This window comes from Falco punctatus (genome assembly GCF_963210335.1).
Source record: "Falco punctatus genome assembly, chromosome: 4".
Taxonomy (NCBI): Eukaryota; Metazoa; Chordata; class Aves; order Falconiformes; family Falconidae; genus Falco; species Falco punctatus.
In genome coordinates, this window is record NC_137583.1 from 35,131,583 (window position 1) to 35,156,469 (window position 24,887).

Below are 24,887 nucleotides of genomic sequence, written 5' to 3' on the forward strand. Positions count from 1 at the left end.
GAGGGCTTGGAGGGGGATTATTTGTTTGGATTTTTTTGTTGTTTGTTGTCAGGCTTACACTGATTGCCAAGCTCCTGTTGATTTTACCTGTGTATAAGAGGACACTGCAAATACTGGAGACTACAGTTTTCTTTGCAGGAGACCAGTGCCTCCAAGCCAGTAAGGGTAGACACCCCCCCTCCATCATCTCTGAATTCCACAATCTGTACAGAGCGCATTGTGGTACATTAGTGATCAAAACTATGTCAGCTGTGAAAAATAAAAGTCTTTGAAGATTAAGCAGGGAAAAAAAAGTCTTTGAAATAGATACTGAAAAGTTACATCGTCTTTTCACTTACTCCAAAGCTTCCGACACTGGTGTCTCAGAACAGAACTGACCAGGGATTTCTTTATCATGCATGAAATTATTTTATTTCATCCTGGTGGAGGAAATGACATGAAAACCATGCAGAAAATAGTCAAGTTTTAAGTCTGACAGGCAGGAAGAAAAGGCAAACAGAATGATTTATGCTGAGCTCAGAAACAGTATCCCTCCTTACCCACTGACCATCCCAAACCATGTCTCCGTGTGGAGCTGTTAATTAAAAATACATCAAACTCCATTCAATTTGCAGGCAGCGGAGAGGTTTCAACTGGAAAAGATTAACCCATATCCCTCTCTCTCATGCCACTTACAGAAACCACACAGTGCACAGAGTCCCAAACAAAAATGGGATCTTATCTTGCTGGGAGACAAAGTTGCACAGCTCTTCTTCAGTCAGTCGAGCTGTTAGTAATTACTAGGTGAGTGGTAGCATTTTTTTATACCTTAGAAAACTTTATGAATTGTATTACACAAGAGCTCAATTCCCAATATTAACAAAACTATCAACTCACATCAACAGATTTTCTTTTTTTAAAAAAAAAAAAAAAAAAAAAAAGACCAATGGTTAAGGCAGAACAGATTTTTAAGACTCTGCAAATGAAAACTTCTTATTCCACTTGTGAGGAGGTAGGGACTGTGTTTCTGATGAAGGACGCATTTATGTTCTGGGCAGAGGCACATATATATACCCCCTCATAGCCTACCTTTTAGAAGGACCACTGGTTATCTCCATCTCTTGAGTATGCTGCTTCCCATTATTTTTAGAATACAGGCAACAAAGGATTTCCCTTTTCCCTCCAGAAAGCTGAGGAGCTGTTGTGTTGAACAATTTACCATTTACAATTTACAGTGCCCTTTGTGAATGCCCCAGCCTCAGCAGAAAACAGCAGTCTGTCTGCTTGTGTCACCCACCCCGGAGTGCCTTGAAGTTGCGGCTGCAGTGGCCGTGCTCTGGTGCGCTGGATTTGCATTTACCACCAGCTGTGAGCACACCGCCCCTGCGCTACTGAACCTTGACCTAAGTCAGTTAAGCAAGAGGAACTATTGCTTCGATGGCGTTCCCGTGCTCTGCAACCATCTCCTTGCTGTGTGCTGCAGCACCTTGAGGAAAGCTGGCAGAGATGCATCGGTCGCAGCTGAACCTTTGCTCCCGGTACCAGTGCATGGAGCTCAAGTTCCTCTGCTCCCAGGGCAGACACAGGGGAATGTGCAGCCTTCCTGGAGACTGCTGCCCTTGCTATTGATTCTGCAAAGTAAGTTGGCATCTTTGAGTGGCCATCATATCTGCATCTGGTACTGATGTCCAGGAAGCCGTTTGGAGCTGTTTGGAATTGAATAAAGCAAGCTGAGAGTGTTGTGGTGGCACACGAGGAGATGGTGGCCAGATGTGCATACTCTGTGCTGAACATACAGGACGCAGCAGGTCTGGACTTCTTTAAGCTTTGTCTGTCTATCTGTTTGCTAACAGGATGGTTCATCTTTTAGGCTTATATTACCTTTATCAGAATTATGCAAGAGTGACTAGAAATAGCAGCAATTGCCTATCTGACCCCACATATTTCCCCGCCTCACTCCCTTTTTTTTTTCTTTTTTTTTTTTTTTTTTTTTTTTTCATTCCAGAGGAGTCAAGGATTTGTTAGGGCAGCCATTCTGGTTCCAGCTGTAATGCACCACTTTGATATAAATCCTAGATGGATATACAACTCTTCCTGCTGGCTCCTTTCCTTCTTGCTTCCAGTTTATCCAGTCTTCATCCTCCTGTAATCTCATCCTGTGGCTACAGTTCCAGTTCCAGAGCATCACCCCCACGGAGGTGGAGGGGCTTTGCCAATTTTTGCTGCCTGAGCATCCAATCACAGGAACGCATAAGGTTTACAGAGCTCAGAAATAATTATGTGAAGGGTATAACATCTCCTGCAATGCCAGCTGGTGCTATTTGTGGCACTGGAAAGTACCTTCAGGCCTTGGTCTTGCCAGTCTTCGCTGGCTACAATGTCAAAAATGATTCAGTGGTGTGATGTTCGGAATGCAATGAACACTGGAGGTCCCTGGGCCCACTGCTCAGCAATAAATTTCTCCATTTTCTGAGGCTCTTGGCAATTCTAATGGAAGAACAGTGATTCATGTCACTGCTCCAAGCAGTTTGTGGGCCAAGCCGAATCACGCTTCACCTGTGCGTCCCTAATGGCCCCAGGTCCTCTCCTCCAGCAGCCACCACCCACTCCAGAAGCTGCCACACACTACCAGCCTGCGTGGCTCTGACTGGTACCAAGGCATCTAGACCTACCTGTACCATATCCAGGATTTAATATGGCTCTGCTTTCCCTTCTGCTGCTTGGCACCAGGACAGACCCCAGGGCCCTTAGATAAAAATAATAGACTGTCCTGTCCTTGGCTTAGCAGTGTTGGGCTGACCCACAAGGCAGGCAAAGGACCTGTGCTTTACTGATTCTTCCTGCTGGCTTCCAAGTTAGGGTGCCTTATTTATATAAAGACACATTCCTGCAGGTAACTGCTGTGTTTGTGTGTAATATAGAGAGAAAAAGAAATGTTATAAGCTGTTTGTATTATACCATAAACAGAGTTAACACTGACACCGGTTCAACAGCATCTTCAGCTGATGATCCTTCTTCCCTGTTAACACACATAGTGCTGTTAGAATGACTGACGATAAAACCACGTACCAAACTATCCCGTACTCCCCAAGTGCAGCGCCTTAAAAATAGAGTTGCCAATTCTAGTTTACAACTGCAGCAGTAATTGAACAGCAAAAGAAGAGCAGTAATCACCATGATTTTTTAAGACAGTTGGCCCAGAGCTGTAATGTTGCCACTGCACACTGCACCCGGTGTGCCACGGCACCAGGGCACATGTAGCCCCTGCCTTTGCCAGCCTGGTGGGTCCATCCTGCACTGCCAGTGCTCTGTGCCTGTCCCAGCTGTATGATACCCCTAACCCAACAGCCTCATGCTGTCCCTAAGCTTGTATCCACCTCAGAAGTTCCTCATTGGGGTCTGGCCCCAAGAGCATCCTGAGGGTGCCCTTGGGAGGGAGGAGAGCGGGATACAGCACCCCAGCCCAACACACCATCCTCATTCCCTCAGCCCCCCATCATACAGCCCGCAGCCCTCCCACACATACTGCTTTTAGCCCCTGCCACAGGGCCGCCACTTCGTTTGGAGATGAATTCAGCACAAGTTCATTCTAAACCAGCAGCTTTAAAAGCGATATCTAAACCGACATTCAAACAATCACAACTCCTGTCACCAAAGTGAAAGGTTTTGAACTTGAAAGCCATTCGATCAGTAAGTGTAAAACCTGCTTTGAATTAACCTGAGAGCCTGGAACTGCAATCTTGAAATGCACGGTCCCAAGCGCCTGCGGGAGTAACTGCCATTGTGGCTTCTGGAAAACACAGGAGAGGAGAGGAGAAGCAACGCTGCATCTCTGAGGGAAGACCTGGAGATTGAGCTGTTAGATATGGCACTTCCCAGGCTGCGGTTCTGGGTGTTTGGAGCCCATAGTGAGGTTATTAAACCTTCTCAATAAGGTCCTTGTGTACCTTGTCTTGGACGCAGGTCTGACCCGAGCCCAAGGAGGACGTGGCCCTTGGTGGGGCACCACTCACACGCTGCCAGTACACGAGCAGAGTCAGGGGGCTGGGGGCGAGCTGGGTGCAGGGAGACCTTCTGCTCCCATATGTAACACCAGCAGCTTTTGAACTGCAACAGGCACAGCCAAACACTAACACAATAGCCCTCCCTCAGCTGCTAGAGGTGCTATTTTGTACGTTGAATAATGGCACTTTGTGTCTAAGTTATTATGAATTCACCAGGAGTATTTAATTAATTATCACAGACATTTGTTTGCACTAACAATTATAACTCCAGGTAGATCACACACTTAATCTGAACGCTGCATGTGAATCTCAGTGTCAGTCTTGGTGTCTGAACTGGTTGCTCCCTGGCTTTGCAGCAGCAAACCAGGGCCATGCCAACTCTGCCGTGCCAGAGGGTGACATCCAGGAGTGGCACTGATGTTAAACCAGCCAGACTGGGCACAGGCAGCAGGCTGCTCCTCCTGACAGACTCCCAAGCAGGAGAGGGCTGCCACCATCGATACTTGTATCGCCATGGTAAGGTTGTCCCCAGTCCCTGAGCTGATGTGTCACCCTGGAGAGCAGCTCCAGAGTATGTTCTCCCTGTGAAAAGGTGAGACCATGTACATATAGGAGTCTCTCTGGAGAGCTACAGCATGTGCAAGCGGCATGTTCCCCTGACAGCAAGTTTATCTGCCTGAACACATGCTCATATCACACCTTTCCCACTCAGAGTGCTCCACAGGAACTTCACATTACATTTAATCTGGTGCAACTGTAGGGTTCTGTCAAAATCAGCAGTTTGCATGCTCTCCGGCAGTTTGTCCCTGCTCCAGGTTCCTGTCCCCTTGCTTGTGTTAAATTTGATGACTGGGCTGATCAGAAGGAAAAGGTAGGGTTTGAGATTTTGTGGGGTTTTTTTAGTAGGTTAGTTTTCCATCAAGTGTCGCCAATCAGCCCTGCAAGATCCTATGAAAAAGGGACAGCAGGAATGCAAAGCCAAGAGTGGAGCTGGGAGCACTTCTTACAGCAACTGCCATTAAATAAGCTTAGGTGTAATGAGACTATACCCTAAGGGAAACATGTTCCCTGTTTCTGAAAGCCAGAAACAATGCTGATGAAAAGAGTGAAACTGGAGATATGCAGGAAAAGGCATGCAAAATAGCAGAGCAATCCATTAATATACTCCAATTCCAGGCAACAGATCTGATTCTCCTATCGTTCCTAAGGAGCACAACACATCTGCTTCACTCACACTGCTTCAGACTAACTCTAAACTTACTCAGAATTTGTTCAAAATCCCACAGCCTACCTGAAAATTCAGCTATCAGTCATGTCCCACTGCTGGGTTTCATTGATTAGTGTGCTTGGGTGAGACCAAGTATGTATGACCTTGCAAAATTCAGAAAGCAAATCATGTGCAAAGGAGTTACCAGATAGGCTGCCTTCCCACGGTGGGTATAGGTGAGTTTTTAAAATGATTCTGTAGTTACTCGTTCCTTTGAAGTCCCCAGATCTCAGATGGCATTTCCCCTTTAGACTTCCTTTAAGCAACTGTGAGTTTTTTAACTAGAACTCTCTTGGATTCTTTTTGACAACTGATTTCTATTGCCACCCAGAGAATAACAGGCTCTAACTTCTAATCTTGCATTGTTCATCCTTTAAAGTGAAAATTGGCAAAGTCATCTGTTAATGGAGGCAGAAACATTTGTGTGCTAATTTGCTTCTGAATGACTTAAAAAAGATGTTACCATTAGCTTAGAGAATTAATTATTTAAGAAGTCTACCCAATTTAATATTTGTATTATTGTTTGCTGTTTATACAACACCACAGATGTCCCTGGTGTTTAACAGGGATGCTCATCATTTACGTAGCACTTTACACTTTAAAGACCCACAGAAACATTAACTGCCTAATCCTAGCAAAATCCCTGTTGGGAAGATGAGTATTGTTATCTTTCCTCTCCAGATGGGGATGTTTTGGTGACACATCTCTGCATCTTGCCCAAGGCCACAAAGCAAGAGGCAAGAGCAGGCTGGCAAGGGGACAGCTCATGCTCAGGGCCAGCTCCAGCCACACCAGGTGGCTTTCCTCAGTGAGAGGACAGTCTTATATCTTAGAAGAGCGCTACCAGATTCCTGGTCAGTTGCCCATTTCCATGGCCTTCCTGTCTCTCCATTTATTCATGAATATGAAGCACACACACACAAATTAGAGTACACTTTGTATCTGTATGTGGTATGTGCCTACATGAAGCGTGTGACGCAACACTGCATGATGCAACACCTCCAGACGTAGAGAACAACCCACTCTCTGTCACTGCAGCGCTGGAGACTCCAGGTACAGGCAGGATGGAGCACATACGAGCACTTTGTACCTGACCAAACTACTAGTAAACAGTGTTAACCTTCACGTATGTAACAACCACCTTCACGAATGTGAAATAACTTCCAGGTGACCACTGATCCGCTGACACACAGAGACACAACTATCCTGCTCGTCAGCTAAAACCTGGGGACCATTCTCGCCCCTGGGCTCCAGGCTCGATCCCACTGCTGCCCGCACAGGAAGCTCGCTTCACAGCAGAGCAACAAATACCTGGAGTTTTTATTTGTTTATTTTCAGGCCTCAAAATGGGGAAGACAAACCCATGGTGCCTCTCTCCAGAACTGCTGCTGCCTTGTCTATTAAATCAACAGAAAATGGTTTATCATTTCATATAGACACTACTATCTTGAATTTCCCAGCTGTCATCTGACAGATATGAGCACTGGGAGAGAAAAATAAAACAAGCACAGTGTATAAACAACCCTAGGGACAAAATTTTGCAGACTCTGAACATCAATGATGTGCAATTCTTTGTTTGCTGAGGTGAGCAAGTACACAGGGAGATCTGTACACAACAATTATGTTAAAACACTGCACAGCACTTGAGTTTTAAATATCTCAGAGGGACAAAACATAAGTGCAAGTTGTTCTGAAATGAAAAGAGATATTTTCAGCTGCTTCTTTACCAGGGAGAGGGGAAGGTTACAAAGGCACCAGCCGGCTGGTGCGAGCAGCGGCAGGTATTCTGAGAGCAGTTGTACTGGAAGAACTGTTGACATCCCTGGGATGTCACTACAGAGCCCAACTAGAGACCTCGCAGGCATGAAACGGAAGCATTGTTCCCAGAATTTCAGGTTAAAAATCTAAACCAGAAGAAACTAATTAGTTTTATTCCACACATTATTTCTACTAAAACACCAGTGGGATGTTGTAAAGCAAGCAGATGTATAACAGATGACGCACACCCTCAGTGGCTGCCGCTGCAGGTGTGCGAGGTTTGCTCAGGAAGGAGAGCTCTCGTCTTGGGGACATCCTTGGAGGGGCCACATGCTCTACAGCGACAGCTCTCAAAAAAACACCTCCCCTAGCAAAACCTGTAAAGCCCACAGCAATATCGGGCCTCAGATGTATGCCTTTTCTCTTTGAGACAGACAACTCAACACTTTATAAAAACAGATCTCAACATCTGGTTATTTGCCATTTTTTGAGAGAAATGTCTATCAGCAACAGCACGTAATTTCACACCAGCATCCTCCACTCTTTCAAATTTCTTCAAATCATTTGACAGATGTCTTTCTTCCACCCAAACCTGTTCTCTTTTAAGGCTTATTTTGAATAATTTACTGACACAAAATTCCCCACTGATCCCAAAGACCTCAGTTCACTCTGCCACAGATTCTTTTCCCAACCACCCAGCCCTAAGAGTGAGTTAAAGAGCCAAGTATAACAAGCACAAGGAAAACAACCAAGAAAGCTTTAAGTAGCAGCATACTCCCAATAATTTCTTTAGCATAAATAATATTTTCCAAACGATGCCTATTAATGTTGATTTTCAACACCAAAGGACGACAAAGTACACTACATTTAGCATAATGGGACCAGAGTAATTGCAGTAATGGTGCGTGCTTACAGGAGTGACACAGATGTGACATTAATCCTTGCAAGCAGGGAAACCCAAAAAACTGTAAGAGCAACAAGTGAAAACACAACAAAAATCTCTTTCTGACCTCAAAATCAATTACAAAAATTACCTTACGGTTCCATATAAATGGTGGCTGTCTGCAGAACAAGTGCAAACATCAGCTGTGGCAGAGCTGACCACCCACAAGCTGCTCTGCTGAGCCAGAGGCCAGGGAAGCAGGGGAGGAGGGCACAAACCGGTGAGACTGATTTTCCCCAGAAAGGCTCTGGTCCAGCAGCGCTACTCCTGGGACTGGCGTGGATGTGGCAGGGAGGGCTGGTGGACCAGATCCAGGGGAACCATCCTGGACTTCTTCACAGCCCTCTCCTGGACCAGAGCTTGTAGACAGCAGGCTGTCCTTAAACTAGGCAGATAAAAAACCACAAAACCTTTGTGGTGTTTTTTTCTCTGATTTTTTTTTTAATATTATTTGCTTTCCCCCTGCATGTTTGACATCTTTGCTCACATTCAAAATTTAAAATATTTAACAAAATGAGAAAGTCATTTCCTATTGAAATGCTGGTATTTCAAGCCAATGGTAAATGATACCTCAGGTAATAAAAACAACAGCCAGGGCCCCTAAAGTGCTTGGAGAGGTGGACCAGCACCATGCACAAAGTCTTCCTTCCATAAGAGGATAGCACTGCCCAGCCAGATCTGGAAAGCCTGTTACAACCACAGCTTGCCTCTAGCGCTTCATTTCCAGCAATTCTTGACCTCAGGTCTCCCTGATCCCCATGGCAGGTCTGCTAGACAGACCAAAATGCTCAAAATTAATGAACAAAATTAACAATCAGAAGAAAGACAGAAACCTGATTATTTAAATAATATTAAGATTTACACTTAATTAGGCCTGTTCTAATCCCCACGTGGAAAATATGAAATATTCTGCACTACTTACACCAACGAAATCCTTGGTGGCAGACAGAAGGGGCATATGTTTAATGACTAGAAAGGATAGACCAATATTTTCAAGACAAATTGAGGCAGTAAGGACTACAGAGCAATCCGATCTATTTAAGGATCAGCTTGGGAGTTTTTACAACTACAAACAGAAATAGGATTTTGCTGTAAGCATGCTATAAATGTAGAGCCACAGTAGACATTTTTGCAGCATTTATAAACACATCAAAGTACAGAGGATAACTCCAGAAATAAGCTTTGGTTTTCAAAGAAAATTTGTAAGTGGTTGGAATAACTTGTGAAGTTTCAGAAACATTCAAAAAGTTTGGGGTCTTCCCATCTGCTATGTAACAAAACCTCCGCTTTACTTATGTTAAGGTTATACAAGTATACTTCCTAAATATAGTGGTAGGTACATTTCCTTGACAGTCACCTGTAAAATAGCACAGGTATTGTAAATAAATAGCACAGTACAATGCCTGAATTCTGTTCTTGTGACATCTATATACTGCCAGAAGCAGTGGCACTTAGCAGGTATAACGACTGCAAAGTTATACACAGAGACCAAACTTGGAGAGGTCAGTTCTAACAAAATAAAAAATAAAAAAGGTTTTTTAAAGTTTCCTGCAGCACCTAGCTCGTGTGTTGCCCTACAGGTCTCCCTGCAAAGCCTGACTTCTGATGGTCAGCCCTCTGCCTCGGCCACCCTGCAAACCCTCACCCCTTCTGGAGTGCCCTGTGGCGTCACACTGCCAGTGCTGAAAGAAAACTAAATGTCATTGCCAATAAATCAGTATTTCATTGAAAAAACACACAAACACCTAAGTCTCCCAACAGCGGCAACATGCTGTAACCAGAGCCCCAACACCGCTGTCTGGTCTGCTGCCTATGCTAACCTTGCATCAGGACAAGTTCTGCCCAAGAAGCCCAGAATCAGGCCCAGTGCCTGGGTTAAGTAATTCAGTGCTGGGCCAGTATCAAGTGATCCATGACCTCAGACCTGGCACGCAGGGGAATGGCTGACCCGCCCGTGCGTCTCCAAAGGCCCACCCTGAGTAACGACGTGTGGTGGCATCCAGCCATCTCTCCTTCGCCAGCCTCCCTGCTCGTTTGAAGGTTTCTCCCCTCCCCTTATTGCAGAAAACATCCAAACCAGACTGAAACGCTTCCTCTAGCCACATGTTAAGACTATCGAAGCAACAACAAAAAGCCATAAACTGGAACTCCAGACACACAAGCTATCATTTTCTAACTGCCATGTGTCCTGCCACTGGTTTTATTCACACTCTAAAAACTACAGTAAGAAAACATTAAGGTGATAATGAGAAACCATAAAGGCACAGAAATTCACAAGTGAGGACAAAACAAGGCATATTTCCTCAAGTATCCTGGCACAAATGGGTGCAGGAAAAAGCTGTCGAAGAGCACCCCTCCGTGAACGGGTAATGAGGGACACGACATGGCAAAACCTGCGCCAGCCTTCACCATGATTCTTCTTTCTCCCTGTCTCTCTTACTTGGCTTTAAGTGTTTTTAATGTGATTTTAATGCAATGTGTGTTGCATGAATAAAACAGTGCAATGGAGACACGGACTGACATTTATCCTAATTTTTGATGGATTAGGAAAGAATAGTTCCTCAGTGCTTTGTAACGTGCTGAGCTTACAGACGTATGCCAGTCTCTACAAGAGGACATCGTATTGATGCTAAGAGTTTGACAGACAGCTCCTCTTGTCACTGTAGAGATCTGACCTTGGTGTCTGAGACTTCCCTGATTTCTTCATTTCAGGAAATAAACTGCTTCCTTCCACATTAGGAATTGATCCCTGGAACTGCCACATACCCTAGGGAAGAGCAGAGCCTCTCCTGTCCCACTAATGGCTCTGGCAGCTGCAGCACTCAGTCTCTAACAGGCACGGGTCCCAGCAAGCTGTGCCGTGCACATCCCCACCCCAGCAAACAGCCGAGGACACATGCAAATTGCCCTTGGTCATGATCTCCAGCTGCATCTCAGGACTTCTTGAACATCAGCAAAGGAACAAGTGCAGCAATGAAAAAGATGAGGGGGGTGAGAAGGATGTTGCAGTCCTAGAACCTCTAACTTCCAAAGATTTCATTCAAAGCATGCCACGGTAGGACAGTAGTGCTGCCAGACTCGTACCCAGGGGCACACAGGACTGGGGACCAGCACCCCAGCACCCTCACACAGCGCTCGGCAAGCATGTGCGCTGCAAGCCAAATGCCACGGCTCTGCACAGCCACTGCACTGCGAGAAACGTCACAGCCTCTGCGAGGCTGCAAATGCGTTTATCGTGCGATTCGCTTGACAATGGGGGGGAGCAGGGGAGAAGTCAAGAGGGGGACAAGTTGTCACCGGCTGGGTGAGATGGTAGATGACAGCGGTAGGTCAGAAATCTGTCCCCATGAAGGGACAGCTGAGGCTGCTGGTGACTGCGAGCTGTACTGTAGTGCCACCCAGGGAAAGTCGCTCTGGTGCTAGACGAGGGAGCTTTGCTGTAGAAATTAAAACAGCTACAGAACAGCTTGCTAAGAGCCATCCTCGCTATTTCTGATTCACACCCGACTGTGCTGCACAGAAATGCATTTGCTAGCCGCAGCCTCTTCCCTCCTCCGGTTTCTTCTTCCCAGCCAACAGCTGGGATGGGAGCCAGCAGGCTTTTAACTTTGTACACTTCACAGTTAGTCACTTCTTGTGACAAACCCTATCCTCGCTTGGTCTGCTTGAGTGCGGTGTGCAGCATCACCCCCGCACACGGGTGTGAGCCTGTTAGCCGCTCAGCTTCCTTCATGTAACCACTGCCACTCATTAGAGGTCATTAGCAAAACGCCTACGCCATAGCAGCATTCACCAAAGGCTCGCAAAAACTTTCACTCAAGCTTAGATAGGGTTGTGTTAATAAAAAACAAGGGTGCCGTTACAACACTTACCAATCTGTAGTGTATTTTTGGAAGAACCTATATCGAAGCCACTCTCTGCTGTGGGAGTGGTGCTGAGAAGTTTGCATACAGCATCTCCAGTGCTCACTGCCGAGCCAAACGCGATGTCCAACTGGGGGAAGATTCACAAGTGAAATGTAGGATAATGTTATACCTCTAAGTGGAGGCAGAGGAACACTATGAGTGTAACATGTAATATTTATGTTAGGTTGCAGTCAGAAGCTTTGAAGACAATAAGGGTCTTGTTATGCTAAAGGACTGTGATAGGAAAGACACAGTTTCATCCTTGTAAGATCTTCTGTACTAAGGAGCTGAATATGAGGTGTATACCATAAAAAGCAACCAGCAGAGAGATGTAAAGTGTTCCTTACATTTGCATTTTGCTCGGTTCACCTTTCAGCCACTGTGAATTTTATAACCTGAGCTCACTGCATGGGAGCCCTTCTAAAAACTTTGAGAAAAACCTCCACGTGCAATCAGTGGCCCAGCTGCAGGGGCTTTAACAAATCTGAAAGTGGTGTCATGCAGGCGAGGACAAATGACTGGGAGAAGACCAAAGCCATCCAGCCAAGCACTTACAGTAGATTTCTGTCAAGAGCTATAGGCAAGGTAACTTCAAACCTGAAAATCAGGAGTATAGTGACATATTTATATAAAATAAACTAACGAAAATAAATAAATGAAGTTAACTAACCTTTCCAAAATGTCCCAGATGTTTTAGTTTCAATTCACTTTGAATTTTGAACCAGAGGTGCAGATTCTTTGCTATTTCCCCCAAAGATATTTCCACAGACTTACACTGTTCCTTAGGAGGAGGAGTTTGAGACGTGTTACTGAGCCTCTCTCCACATCATGTGTAAATCTTAAATGCTATAGGCTACACCTAACTATGGTACTGCACACTACTACATTTAAGACACGACTAAACTACCTATACATCCCAGCTTCTGGTATAACAATCCTTTCTTCTTCAAACAACTGAACCAAGGACCCATGAGCCACTTAAGCATTTTTAGTAGCCTTTAAGGAGCAACAGCACATCTCAGGTCTGGCTCCTTACACTTGGCTGCAACCCAGGGACAGGCACAAATACCCAGAACCTCGCTATGCCAGCACAGCTTAGTCTTCCAACCACAAGGAACTTTGCACAGCAGATGAAAATACTTATTCCACAGCATCAACATTCTTTACTATAATCTTTGCCTTCTTCCAGGAGAAGAGCCTGGACACAAAGGACCAAACCAAAAGTGCTGAAGAAGCGGTTTGTCCAGAGAGATCTACTGCACCGCTGGAGGAACCGTGCACTCCACAGCCCCACCAGGCAACCTAGGCAAGTCTCAGCCATCACCTTTGCTGCCACCCACAACAGCCAAGGAAGGCACATCCCCACAGAGAGCTGAATTTTGTAAATCACATGAATATTGACAGCCACCTTTATGGATTTCTGTTGTGCTTTACCATATGAACAGACAAATCCTGCCAGAACATCAGCTTGTTTTTCCATGGTGAACTTCTACTGTTTTCTTGCACATTACATCACTTTCTCAGACACTTGGTTGCTCTCAAAAGCTTCTGAAGTTACTCGTTCTGGCTTTCATTTTTCCTTGGTGAAGTGCAATCTAGAAAGCCCTACTTAACTTCTCCCACTTGCGCATCTTAATGTGAAGAGACTACCCAGGCGGAAGCAGAGGCTGGGGAAGAAGCAGATTTCTAGAGCACAGTAAACCTCCATGGTGTTACATTGGCGCAAACTATTATATAATTTAAATACAGATTTCCTGCGCTTTCTTAGACAAGTTAGTGCTCGCTGAGACGCGAGTGGTAACGGTTCTCTTCACAAACAAATGGCTTTAGTTACACCCTGGCAGCAGCCAGGCTGTTAAAACCAGACACATTAGCCATTCATCCGCCAGCCCCGCAGCGCCTGGCTCCAGTGGTGTTAGCAGCAAATGGAAGAGCACAATGATACTTAGTTCTTCACAGCCAAGAACCTTGATAAACAGCAGCAGGCAGCAAAGGCCAGTTGATTCATATTTCTTCCAGTATATATTCTTAAGAATGGCAGTTACCATTATGGAAGCTATCAAAAAGCCAGCCCTGACCTTAAATAAGTGTGCTCCTATGTCAGGCAGTTCCAGGAAGGAGAATTTACGAGGCATATGCTAAATTCAGGGAAGGAAGAAAAGTTGGGTTACTCTTGCTAGAGATGCAGTTCAAGTTCACAGCGCATGATGCAGCCACTGGTATTCAGCCATTTGGTTTATTTCTTTGTGCCCCTTTAGGATAATAACTTAACCACCCTTAACACTTGGGTCAGAATAGCTCCTGGTCTATTGAATATGACCATCTAAAACACAGCACACAAATTCACAGGGCTGCAGGCTGCTAGGTGTACAGGAGGCAAGCTTAGTCGTACTTGTATGCTTTAACTCCAGGTAAAGAGTAGAGAGGAATACAGTTAATTCTGTGACTTCATAGACAAGAAGAAGTAATGGAGGAGCAATTCTTACAGTGCAGGTTGGCTACCTTTTGCATACGCTTTCCTCACTGGAAATTTTGTGTAATAACCAAAAATCTTTTATATCTCCTTTGGTATTTCAGAGGATGAAAGCATTCGTTAGTAATTTACTTTGCCTAAGTATGAGATTCTTTTGCAAAAATGGAATCCCAGCCATACCACAATGTGTTGGTCATCTTTCTTACATCTCTTTCTGCTTAAATAGTGCTTTGCAGAAAATACTTATTTATGTTTATGAAGCCAGCTGAAAATTATATTGCTCAAGTTTCTTTAATATATTAATTTGGAAAAAACAATTACTTGACCCTCCCTCCAGCTCTATTGCATTTTTTATCATTCATTAAATTGACTTAAAGTTCATTTGCAAGCAAAATGGTATTAACTTAAGATCCATAAATCATTTTCTTTGTAAGAAAATAGCAATGAATGCAAACTAATTATAAAAGTAGGGGGAAAAAAAATTGATGCTGTTTTCCCTTACTAAAAAGATACTTGGGGGGGAAAAATACAGAACAAACTTTTCTATGCAGCCCAGTCAACCAGGTACTGCTGCATTACCTAAACACACCACTTCAAAGACTTCTTAACCAGTAGGACAGCATGTCATGCTATCAGCTTACCATGCCACCTATTGCTTTGCCCAAAGAAATACTAGATTATTGCTAGTTTTCTCAGATATTGTTCCTCCCACTGCTGCTCAGCACTCTGCATCTGCAGTGCGCTCCTCTGTCAGTGCCTGACCATAGCCACCTGGGGGCTCGCGGGGCTCCCAGCCACTGCAGGCTGCAGCCAGGCTCTCGCAGGTGAGCCCAGGCTATCTATGCCCTCACTACATCTGGCTTGTCCAGAAAAAAGCAGCATTTTCCCTATGTACAGCTGTTTTCAGATTTTCATCCTAGGAAAAACTGTCTGGGAGGAGGTAAAGAAATCAGGGAAAAAAGTAATATTTTCCTTCATTTTGCACTGAGCCAGTAGAAACATCTGGATTTGGAAAAATGATAAAATGGCAAAGACAGAAGTAGCAATGGTTGTAGGAGGAAGGAATAAAAGCAAAAAGAGGCAGTGTTTTTCAAGCATTTCTCTCCTAGTTTGATTAATTTAAAAGCAATTTAAAATACAAGTCAGCTTTACATAGAGCATGGGCAAAGCAGCACCTCCTTCGTATCGCTTCCTCCACCAGCAAGGGAGAATCACTCCCTCCCTGCTCCTTGCCAGCTACCACTTTACTTTTTCTTGTCTGCTTGCACTGCTTCTGCTGCCTCCCGTCCTGTCTTTGTCTCTTCGCGAAACATTCTGGAATCCAGCCCAGCTTGTTCAAGCTCCCAACACATCTCGAATTTTAATTCACTCTCATTTCAAGTCATCTATCTCTTTTTTTAAACCAAGTCACAAAGTGAAAGAGAATATTATTAATATAAACCAAAACAAATCTGCAGAGAAAGCCTGGCCTGTCCACTCTCAGCACATCACAGCATGTCCAGCTCGGTGGGAATACTGACTCGAAGGGGTGCAGGTAAGCAAACTGGGGTCACAAAACTTACTGTTCAGTGACAGCCCCCATTGGAAAGGAGCTACAAATATTGCATACATCAATGGCGAAATAGATGACCAACTGCATAGATCAATTTGACCTGCAGGTCAATGAAATGCCAAATAGCCTTCTGGTGGCCACCACTAGTGTACCATGTCCTCTTGTGCTCAGTCAGCTGCAAAATAAATCAGTTACCGCTGGCAAAGAGTGGGTCAGAAAGGCATTGCCTCCAAAAACTTGAGTGGGAATGTTCTCTGTCTGCCACCACGGAGTGACCATGCTGCTGCAAACCTGTCTACTCCTCTGGCTTGGGATTGCTCCCTCCGCCCCGGCAGCAGTGCGCATCATCGAGCCAAGTGGGATCAAAATTTGATTTTGACGAGCTTTGCTTCTGAGTTACCCTAACACAACACTGTCAGCGATGACCGCGCACGGAAATGTTAAACCTCCTTGGCCCCAGTTTCAACACCAAGGGTACACGAGTGGCACCTGGCCTCCAGCAGGACATCGTGCCCCTAATCACAACCTCTTGTGACCACCGAGAATTTCTGAGGGCAGTTGCCAGGCTACTGCAACTGGACTGAAAATTAACAAAGACCTCACTGAAAACTGTGGCGGGCTGTATATACTTTTTGCCGAGTAATAATTAAGCTACTTTTACCCTTTCATACAACTGCTTTCATCTCTTCCCTGAACCTCCTCTTTCACAGCCTGTGCGCTTTGCAGTGATGCTTGTATGCTATTTCCTAGTATTCTTAGGAATTCTTTTCTCCATCCTGCTGACAACCTGCCAAGCTAATAAGAACAAAGAAAGTGTGAAAGTGAATGAGTGTAAAAGCACATGACAGGTTTCTTCTCTCTCCTCATGCTCACGCAGCACATATTTCTGAGATAAGAAGATACAAACCCCATCTAATTAAGCTGCCCTCAGGACTCAGTAACTAGCACATGTTCCAGCAGGCAGCAACCCTGAGACCCTCAGCATCGCTGGGACCAGAGAGGTGGGCACCACGTTGGAAGCCACTTGTGGTAGGGAGGCCACAAAGGGACCAGCACTCAGTGACCCCAGTGCCCTGCAGATAGTGGTATGGCCCAAGGCAGGGGATCAGGCCTGGTAGTCTACTGCAAAAGGAAAGGGAAAGCCCCAAGCACCCTCCAAGCCCAGTGGTGCTGGCTAGAGCACCCTGAGCTGCAGCTCCAAGTAACCCACCCGACGGCTCACAGAGACCCTGCTGGCAGCAAACTCCTCCTGGAAGGCACCATGTATTTGGTAGGGTTTCAACGACTGCTGGCTGGCAACAAGCGAGCTCACCTTGGAGGAGACTTGCCTTATGCAAGAGGCGGAAACAGAAGCTATAGTTTACCCCACTATTTCCCTGATTCTGCTTTCCTGGGGGGAGTCACGAGACATGTCTGTCCTGGGCTGGCAGAGTGCTCTGTGGCCAAGCACCCAGGGCACTGTGAAAGTATGTAATTTAAGAGCAAAGGTGATAGAAGAAGTTGTAACAGCATCACAGCCTGTTCTCAGAGCACATTACTGCCTTATCTGGACTTTAATGCTACCTGGCCCATGAATTTCCTGCCAGCCCATGTCACATTTCATTCAAATTAGCATTTAGGTTAGTTGCAATGAAACCTCTTTACTATATATTTCATAAAGAACAAGGTGATCAGAATTAGGTTTTGTCTGTGAATGGAAAATCTACAACAAAAATAAATGGGGTAGGTGAAAAAACGGATCTTTGTTGAACATGAAGATAGCCCACAAACACTTTCCATTAAAAGAAAAAATCAGAATACTCAAAAACAATTAAACAATTCCAAATAAACACATTTGGAAGTAGGAAAAGCTGCAATGAAGGCCTGCCAGTGGCTACCCTGTAACTGCAGACATCAGCACAGATCTGGTGTCTGCCTCCTGCCTGTTCTGTGTGCTGCCCATCACTTATCACGTGCAGCGAACATGAATTTGAATGGAGGTAATCTATGAAAGCCATTTAAACCACCAGTATAAATATTATATTAATGCATTAGGCTTTTAATTCTTGTCCTAATTTATTGATTAATCATCTTAACTAGTGAGAAGACAATTGGTCAATCCCTTTCCATTTTACTGCCACCCAGCAATCCTTCCCCATTGCAACTCTCTGTCATCAATACAGAAAATGCAACTGCTTCAAGTGCTGACCACAGAACGACACTTCATGTTTCCTTCCATGGGAATACATTTGTAGGCATACTAAAAAACCAGTGGATTATTTGTTGTGTCTATAAATAGGACTCCTCTGTACGGGATATTTTTATGGCATTTGGAGCAACTTGGATGCACTTATCCTAAAGTATAGCCACGTAATTTTCATCTCATTTTAAAGTTCTGTGCCTGCAAGGCGTAATTGTACCAGAGTGAAAAGCCAAATGAGAAACCATGAGGATCAAGTGACCCAGGGGTGTGGTAACAGGACACAGAGCTGCTTCACTTTGTTTCATTTTATTTACAGCTGTGACTAAACTTGTTTCCCTTGTGGCTCTTCTGATGGCCTGCAGGAAACAAGCTGACAGTGGAAAAACGTCTGCTCAAAGCAGTTCAAAGCCAACGTCAGATGAAGTCAGGAGGCCAGTGGCAGGAGACCCTCAGCTTGCTTCCTCCTGCCCCAGTGTGAGAGGCCGATCCCTGGGGTGGGGGTCATCGCTGGTGCTGGGACAACTGCAGAGAGGCAGAGACAGCAAAACATTTCTGCGTAATGGCATTCACCGTGCTGTTCCTGCTGCCCTCATTAAGCACCTGAGCTGGAGACCTCCAGCTTCATGTGATCTCATTCACACCTTTTCTTTATAAAAGAAATCTTGTGTCAGCAGCACATACTATTTTTTTCCAGATTTGCAAGTCCCATTCATAACTTGTAATTTCTATCCCTGGAAAACTCATTTGTTTGCACCATTTGGTTTAAAACAACCCTCAAGGTTATTATTCTCAAAATAATTAAAAAAGGTCAGGCATGCACAGTGAAACACATCACGTGAAACCCCCTGTCACTTCACCACCAACCCAAAGCACAACCTACTGCACACACTAAAGGCACACATACACCAGCTTTTATGACAATTCTACAGCTGTTAAGCCACCATTTACTTTTGCTTCAAAAAAAAGCAAAGAAAAATCTGTAGAGCATTCAGAAGGACAAGGGACTAGCTCGCTACATATATTGACTGAGTATTTATATTTGCAGCATTCAGGAATGCAAATCCAAATGAATCAATGCCAGCAGGGATGCCTAAAAGACATAAGTGAGAATTACAGCAATTAAGAATGTTGTCTCAAAGGAAATTAGAACAGTCCATTAATTACAATGCCTGAAAGGAAAATGAACCAAAATGAGAAAGAAAGAAATTAAAATATCAGGGAATTTGCAGAAAAATTGGGTAATAGAAAAGATAATGAGCACAGTAGGTATTTCCCACCCTCCTTTTATTGACAACAAAGAAATAAAAAAATAAATGGTGATAGGAAATGAACCACCATAAATAATGCAGCTGATCTACTCTGCCACAAGATCCATGACCGGCATGCTCAAGGCTTTGCTGATGTAAGTCCAATTTGTCATTAAATTCTGTTGAAACTGGTTCTGCGGAAAAGAGTGCAAAAAAGAAATTGCCAGGCTAATAGGTACAGCAAAAGTTGTATTTATGATACAACGTAGCTGGAGCCCCCAATAGCTGTGAGGAGAAAAATATATGTTTTGCACCCTACAGATAAGTGGGGTTCATGGTGCTAGGACCACACGCACACTGGCAGCTCTCTCACTTCACCTGCTGGGGCAGTCCAAGGGCCATACGATCTCTGCCTGGCCCAGGTATGGGCCGTTGCAAATCCCGTTGCGCCCTGTAAAATCCAAATCCAGTAGTTAGAGATGGCCCTACACAACTCTTACAAACTCAACTTATTTTTTATATAGTACAGAACTGACATATGAAAAATTCTTGATGAACAGCCTGAATGTACAAATGCTGGAAATGGTCTCGGTGCAGCACATCTCCTGGCCCTTTATCTGCAGGAAGATGAAACACCAATGGCCCGTTTCAGGGTCTATACGGTATCTTGGCTAAACAACACACCACTATCTACTGTGTGTGTACTTTCAATTCTTTTTTTGTTTTGGTTTGGGTTTTTTTGGGTTTTTTTTGTAAATAAAACCTTACCAGGTCAGTAGCAACACGTTACAGTGCACCACAGGCAGCTGTCATTGGTGGCAACAGCCACCTTTCACTGAGGACACCTATTAAGCTTCCCCTTAAACAGCAGCTGCAGACAAAAATGCAGGCACACACACAAGTTTCCATCAGCTGCTCTTCCAAGATTTTTTGCCTGTGAAAGAGGCAAAAATGAACAGTGTGCAAGCAAGACAGGACCCCAGAGAAGCTGTGGCTTGAATGAGCACTGGCACATCACACAGAAGGCAGCATCCCCGCCTGCACGGCCAAGTACAAAGACAGCATGGGGACACTCGACACCTACCCTTGCATCCCAGCTACCTCTCTAAGATCAGAGAGGATGAATTTAGGGCTGCTTTGTGCCCGATTCCTTCTCCAATCCACACACCACAACTTTTCAAAGAAGCAAGAGCACGCCAGAGACACATAACCCCATAACCTTCCTCCCCCTAACCAGGAGCAGCTCCAAGCCTCCTCACTTCGGCTTGTCATCCCTGGCAGAGTGAGCATGGCGAGGTATTGTCTGTGTTCCTGACTAGGGTGACAGCAGCGAGTTTGCTTGTGAGACAGCCAAGTGTTTCTGTGCAGCACAAGGGACAACACCAGATGGGAAAAGTCTGCTGGAGAAAGTCCTTCCTCCCAGACCTGAAAGGTCTGGAGAACTCAATGCATCAAGTTTATACTGGGTTTTTTTTATTATACCTAAAACCAAATTTAAAAATACTTTTTCCAAAGCAAACTGACTTATGAGTATGTAATTTTCATCTCCAGCTGAACATCAAATATACTCAGCCTGTCTCCCTAACGACCTCATTTCACAGCAAGCCTGTGGACAATTCCTCCCTTCATGAGAAGTGCACCTAAGTGCGTATTTCTGGGCCTCAGACACCACATCCAGGAAGACACTGAGAACATGTCAACCCTGATGACAGGATCTGAATGGAAAGACACAAACAGCTTACAAAGAATAATCACTGATGCTTCTTGCTGATGGCATCATGCCGTCATGCTGGTTTTCAGGTTCATGAAACACATTTATGCAGCTTCTAACCTGAAAACCACCCTTGCCTGTGGAAACGTGTTTCTGCTTTCCTAAGTTATAATGCTTTGCCTTTCCTCTTTCAGGCTCAGCCAGACGAATCTTCAAGAGCTGGCTGAGTCCAACTGCTGCTGCTTGACTGGATTTTAGCAGGAAGAGGTTCAGCTGTGGAAAACTCAGAAACTCACAATGAAAGTGAAAGAACTACCTCCGTGCCCGACTCCCAGTTAGGATAAACTGGTGTGGCCACATTCACTTCACTGAAGATCTGGGCCTGTATCTTTTCTGTCTACTGTCCAACTGTATTGTAAAACAGTTTCAATTCAAAACAACTTTCAAATCATTGAGTTCTGGTGACATTTGAGGCATTCAGTTATTTCTGTTAGTGCAAAATCTGCGTTCCTTCTTCTATTAGTTGTATATACGTAGTACAGATTGAACAGCACCTGCTGACTGGATGAATCATTTCCATCCAAGTCACAAAATGGGAACTTAAGGACCTCCAGTGTTGTTGAAATTGATGCTGCTGCTGCTGCCAATTCAACTCCTGTTGCTGATACTAATCAGCATCTCTTTAAAATGATTACAGCATTCACACAGGGCCATAAAGCTACCAGGTGGGCTATATTTTGTAGTGCTTCCTGGTTTTTCTACAGTCTTCCCTATGGGAATGAATTTATTGGTCCCATCAATCCCTCTTACAGTCTTTAGCATGGGAAGGAGATGTCACAGAGTTTTAATGTCTCATATATTTTCTGAATTACACGATCATTATAACCAGCTTGGCACAAAATACTGTTTTCATTAAATTCAGTATTTAAGGCAAAAATAGCATTTGTTATCTTAGCTGCAGATTAATGTAAATATATATGCATGTTTGAAATAGACATTTTTTATTGCTTATTTAAAGGTCTTCTAAACTGCATTTGCATGAGAACTTTATGCAAAAACACACAACTTTTATCAGGCCAGATTGCTCTCTAGCAAAAGTTGGCACAGCAAATTCAAGTCAGTAAATCTGAACCTGCTGAATCCAGCTCCATTGGATGTCAGGGGACTTGATAAAAGATTACTGTTTTTTAAAAGAGAACTCATATGAACTATAAGATGGCTCCTTGGGTGTGGGGTGGTTTTATTTTGTTTGGTTGGTTTAGAGCAGATGTAAATTTTAACGGGAAGACAAAAGGCAGCTTGTCATTTTAAGCACAGTAAACTGATATTTGCTAACAACACTGATACTGTTCCTTAACAGTACTTTCAGATCAACACATGTTGATTCTCACAGTGCTCCTGAGGAGGAGGCAAGCTAGATCTCCTTATAGATTCCCTACTCTGGAAAGCAGTGGCATGCCACGACCGCAGGGAATCTGGTACCACTGAGCCCGCCTGGTGTAGTGCCGGACCACGGTGATAATGCAGCAGGTGCCCAAGGCCCAGCCCAGCGCCCCTGCCCCTTCACTTTTAGCTTGGGCTGAGCACGCTCCAACGTCTGGTCCTGCAGATATGCCCTAAACAACTCTGTCAAGGTCTTGCCCAGTAAAACTGACAGAACCATCTTTCTACTGCTGCGGTTTATAGCACCGCTCCGTCAGAGGGAAGGAGATGGGCCCTTCCTTCATGCCTGTGGAGACTCGTTATGTTTTATGATACGGGGAAGGGAGAAAAGTCAAATTCTGATTTACAGCACCTCTCTTTCTGTTACTTGCAATGCGTATCGAACACATTGACAAGTTTAGAACTCCATATATTTGCTCCTTCTTTTTTTTAGTTTTATTTCATTTTTACACCTTGCTGTGATCCTTGCGTGTGCACCAAGGAAGAGTTGCTTATGAACTTCAGGACTGACTCCTTCACAGCTGACATACACAATTTGGGTTTTATATATATATATATAAAAAGGAATACTTTTACCTACCTTTCCAAGGCCTTCCTTGTTAAAGTCCCATCAGAAAGACTCAGATGTCTCTAGTACACCTTAACACAGCACCTGGGGCTCAGAAGACCATGAAGAGTTTCCCTTGTTGTCACCAGGGCTGTCATGGTGCTCAGTCACCCTCCTGAAACTATGGCTGGATGTGAGCAAGGGAGGCGCCTGTCACTCCACACCCTCTCTTCTCATTCCTCCTTACACAGCGGTTTTGCTCTTATGCCCCATTGAGAGGGCGGTGACACGGCAGCCATGGGACATGAGGGATGCTGATGGGGAGCTCTTGGCTGAACAGGGTCACCCTGATGCAAAGCACTGAGTCGGTACAGTGTCAAGCTTGGTCAAGCTCACTCAGGTGGGGCTGCCAAGGTGGTTTCTTTGGAAATGCCAGCTGTCTGAGTGCCACAGCAGGTTTAAGCTACTCCAGAGACTCCTGTTATGAGACCAAGGCATACCAAAGGTCTACCCAGCCCTGCTCCTGCCTTTGGCAGTGCCAGGAGAGCACAGAAGTGGCTGGGCAACTATCAGTCTGAGTTCCCTGGTACACTCACACAAAGTTGCTTTTGGTCCTTGCCTACAGGGCACTCCTCCATCAGCATGTCTAACTTCAAAACAGGACTATGGAGCCTCTGATCACCTCCATCCTATGTTTACTGCAAACCACAATGAATGGGTCCCACACAAAATTTTTATTTTACTGTTGACTTTTCAGATGATCTAATGGTAGGCAGCAGCAGAGCCTTATACCAAGGTTACTTCTGAGTGAGGATTCAGGCAGCCAATATCTGCAGTCAGTTCCCAAGCCCAGCCTGGCTTCCCTATCTACACAAGAGCTGGCCATCTAAGAGAGGAGATTGCCAGCAAAGTGTTCCCCAAGAAATCTGGTATGTAAATGTTATCACTAAATGGCAGCAGTAGGTACATACAAAACCACAGCTGATGCTTGTTGAGAAAAACACCCAAACATCAAAATCCCTATCATCAGGACAGAAATAAACCCCAGGCAGGATGTCTAATCCACCTCTAGCAGCTGGTGTGAATGACTGCCCACAGATGATCATCTAATGCTGCTCTCCTCGTAAACAGCTGGGAAACAGAGCTGTGAAAGAGGCTGGCTGAAAGCAAGATTTATAACTGCAGAAGTTTTCCACCTTCTCTGTGTGAGGTAGGGAGAAAAACACAGTAAGTACTCTTACATTGCAGCCATGAGAGAGTTTCTTTCTACATGGGGACGGCCCTCTGGAGGGTCACGCTGCCAACGAGCCAGGGCTATACCTGCCCCAGAGCCACCTCAGTCCCAGCACAGACCGCCTGTCTGGGATGGACAGGCTACCTGGCCTGGATGTGGCACTGGAACTGTTGTTGAGTATAGGGCACTGCCCATAAACCAGCAAAAGCAGGTCCTGCTGCTGGAGGTTATTTGCCAGAGTCAGGCAGGAAAGAGGAAAGATAACCAGACCAAGTAATTCAGCTGAGCAGTTATAGACAAAGCCCTCGCCAGTTCCCTGATGGAGACTTTGGGGAACTTAAGTATGTTTGAAAAGTTCATGAGTCTGGCTTTGGTTCTCTAACCATCAACTGTGAGTTTAAATCGTTCATTTTCTTTAATTAAGGAGGGAAGAATGACTTCCTCTTTCAGCAGAGTATTTCCCCAGTGCTGCTTTGGCCTTTCAGCATCACGATGTAAAAGGCAGAAACTCGGTGAAAAGGACAGCAAGGCAGATTTCTTTCTGCGTTCCCTTTTTACTTCTCTAAAGTTCAGTGAGTTAACACTGTTAACATTAATTGATTCCAAATTTTAGCAGTAACTTTAATACAAACTACTGAGTGA

At 44.8% G+C, this 24,887-nt stretch overlaps 1 long non-coding RNA gene across 1 annotated transcript in view; it reads right to left on the minus strand.

Annotated features, from left to right (window-relative positions):
• Nucleotides 1–905: 905 nt before the first annotated feature.
• LOC308063580 overlaps nucleotides 906–24,887 on the minus strand; it is a 52,800-nt gene continuing 28,818 nt past the window's right edge. The window contains exon 2 of the long non-coding RNA XR_013927993.1: nucleotides 906–19,761. This is a non-coding gene — a long non-coding RNA (uncharacterized lncRNA). The remainder of the gene's footprint in view (nucleotides 19,762–24,887) is intronic.